Source organism: Hipposideros armiger, unplaced genomic scaffold (genome assembly GCF_001890085.2).
Source record: "Hipposideros armiger isolate ML-2016 unplaced genomic scaffold, ASM189008v1 scaffold_312, whole genome shotgun sequence".
In the NCBI taxonomy this organism is placed as follows: Eukaryota; Metazoa; Chordata; class Mammalia; order Chiroptera; family Hipposideridae; genus Hipposideros; species Hipposideros armiger.
Window position 1 is genome coordinate 2,098,493 of NW_017731662.1, and position 3,028 is coordinate 2,101,520.

Below are 3,028 nucleotides of genomic sequence, written 5' to 3' on the forward strand. Positions count from 1 at the left end.
CACATGAGGGCCAGGGACGCTGCGCCTTCTACAGCTAAGATGGTGAACAACAGCTCAACCTGTAGCTAGTCTGCTGTGAATCGCCGGTGACGGCGTAGGCTGTAGTAGGGCTGGCCAGCAGCTGGCGTGAGCTACCATGAGCTGCCGTGAGCGGCCGTCCAATGGCCGGCGAGCAACTGCCTCACCCGGGAAGACACAATGATAATACTAACATGGGCCAGTGAAGTGATGTCCTCCACAACTAGACTGAAGGACAGAAGGACCACAACTTGTCTGTTCCCCTCCCCCAATTCCCCAATAAAATCTTTTTAAAAAAAATTGTTTAAGTAACCAACCAGAAGCAGGAAAAGAAAATAAAGAAATAAAAAAAATAAAGAACAGATGGAAAACAAAATAAATTGAAAAGGTAAATCTACAACATAACATTAAATATTAATGCTTATTGATGAATGATTAATCAGATCAGAAATTGCCAAAATAGGACCAAGAAATTGACCAGGCTTGAAATTAGCCAGGCCTGAATTAACAAAAATTCTTTCCTTTTCAGGTCTATTTAAAAGATTTTTCTTATGTTTAATCAAAATCTACTTCCATTTTGACTTTTACCCATTGTCTGTCTTCTCACCTTCAAAAAGCCAATCTTGAAAACTAAGTTTTAGATTGTCAAAACTTCAAAGTAAGCAACTTCTTCATACTGTTAACTCACATTAAATTTAAAGCCAAAAAAAAACCTAAAATTTTTTTTCCCACATAAACTTCTTCAAAATTATGTATGCCTTGCACTGTACTATACTTGATTTTACATTTTTCCTTATTAAATTTCATTTTGTTAGTTTAAGTCCAACATTCCTACCTATTGTGGTACTTTTGAATCTGGATTCTGTCAAGTCTGATTTTGATTAATGCTTTCAGTAAATTAAGCAACCATCTCTCCACCTTAAACTGAGCCATCAATGGCGCAACCAATTAGCACAGACTCAATGACAAAGACCTATGTCACTCTACCTGAGTTTTGTACATGCTGATACATGTCCACTTTTGGGGTATGGTTTGTCCATTAGCCTCAGGCCTGCCTTATATTATTATCACCCAACTCACACTCTCTTATCTAGGAAGATATTATTAAAAACTTTGTCACATTTTTGTTAAAAGCAAAATATACTATCTATAGGCCTTTCCCGACTCTACCAAACCTGATATCCCTATCAAAATGAAATGAAGTCATCACATCAGTTTTTATAAGTTCACACAATTTGATCTCAATTATAGACCCCACTTATCCTATCCCTCTTCTTCATAATTTTGGAGCTCAGCTGCAATTACATGTAAAAATAATTAGTTTGAAACTATTAATGTCAGCTTAGAAGAATATTAATATATTAAATGATAAATGTAGAAAAAGAGAACTAAGGTGTTAAAATGAACTAGATGAACACGCTTCAATGAATTAATACTATAACTTTAAAAACAATTTTGCTTTTTAGATACATAAGCATGTAAAATTTCAGAATCACAAAGAATATTTTTTAAACATTTCCAATTTTTATTCATAAAATTAATCAAAACAGCAAAAGTAGATTTACAGAGCCACATATCAATAACAAAACAGGAAGGATACAAACATTCCAAGGATACTGTCAAAACCAGGCTAAAAATCTGCAGTTAAGCCGTGGTTGCACACACAACAGGTTATATTTATTCCTGCATTTTCTCAATAAGTTCTTCCTTATATTTGCCTTTCTCTTTTCCAACTTGTTGAGATTTGGCTTTGCGTTCAAGAATTTTTTTCCTATCTTTGTCCAGTTTTAGCCTGGTGATAACCATCTTGCTCGGGTGAATGCCCACGTGGACGGTTGTGCCCTTACCCTTCTCACGCTGTACCCGCTCGATATAAATGACATACTTCTTTCTGTAAACCTGGACTACCTTGCCAATTTGCTGACCTTTGTAGTGTCCTCGTACCACCTGGACCTCGTCGTCCTTGCGGATGGGCATGGAGCGGACGTTGTACTTCTGCCGCAGCTCCTTGGAGAGCGGGGAGGACATGATCCTCCAGCACACGTGTGAGGGGGCATTGAAGTGGCGTTTGTGGTTTTTGCTGCGGTCCGAGATCACGAAGGGGTTGAACTTCATGGCAACCGTCTGGCGCCGGAAATGCCCCACAAAGAATATTTTTCTAACGTTACTTAATACTACTCAGATTAATCTCTTAACACACAGTTTCTACCCTACCCCTTTAATACTCATAAATCTTCTGTAATTCTCCATTGACTACCAAATTAAAAATAAACTCTGTAGCCTGATATTCAAAAACTTTCAAATTGTGACCTTAACCAACTTTCAAGCCTTGTATACGAGGTCTGTCAATTAAGTTCATGAACTTGCTACCGTGTGCTTATTTTGGCAGCACTGTACGAACAGCTCAGCAAGGTTTTATAACGTTGGTATACCAGTGTCTCACAGCTGTGTTCGTGTCAATGTGGGGTGGTGCCTTGTTGAGTGGCATTCATTATTGTTGTTGCATGTTTTTGTGTGCCATCATGAAAATGTCTGAGCTTGAATTAGAGAAACAAACAAACATTCAATTTCTTGTTAAACTTGGCAAGAGTGGAAGTAAAATCAGGGACGTTTTAGTCCAAGTTTATGGGAATAATGCCATGAAAAAAAATGGCAGTGTACAAATGGAGTAAATGTTTTTCTGAGGTGAGAGGCTGCATCACTGATGAAGAGAGGTCAGGGCAGCGAGCAACGAGCAGAACTGACGAAAACATTGCAAAAATTGGTCGAATTGTGCATCAAAATCATGGCCGACTGAGAAGCATAGCAGACCATGTAAACATTGATAGAGAAACCATTAGGAAAATCTTAACTGAAAATCTTGGCATGAGAAAGGTGTGTGCAAAAATGGTCCCAAAGGAGCTCACCGATGAACAAAAGCAAAGTATCAGAGCCAGCCGATACCTCGAACAGTCCTGGGGGGGGGGGCGTTAGGATTAAGAAAAGAGACAGAAGAGAGAGAGTTACCGGG

The 3,028-nt window shown here is 38.6% G+C and overlaps 1 pseudogene; it reads right to left on the reverse strand.

Annotated features, from left to right (window-relative positions):
• Positions 1-1,635: 1,635 nt before the first annotated feature.
• Positions 1,636-2,139, reverse strand: LOC109392057 (60S ribosomal protein L26-like 1 pseudogene; annotated as a pseudogene).
• Between the last annotated feature and the right edge of the window lie 889 nt (positions 2,140-3,028).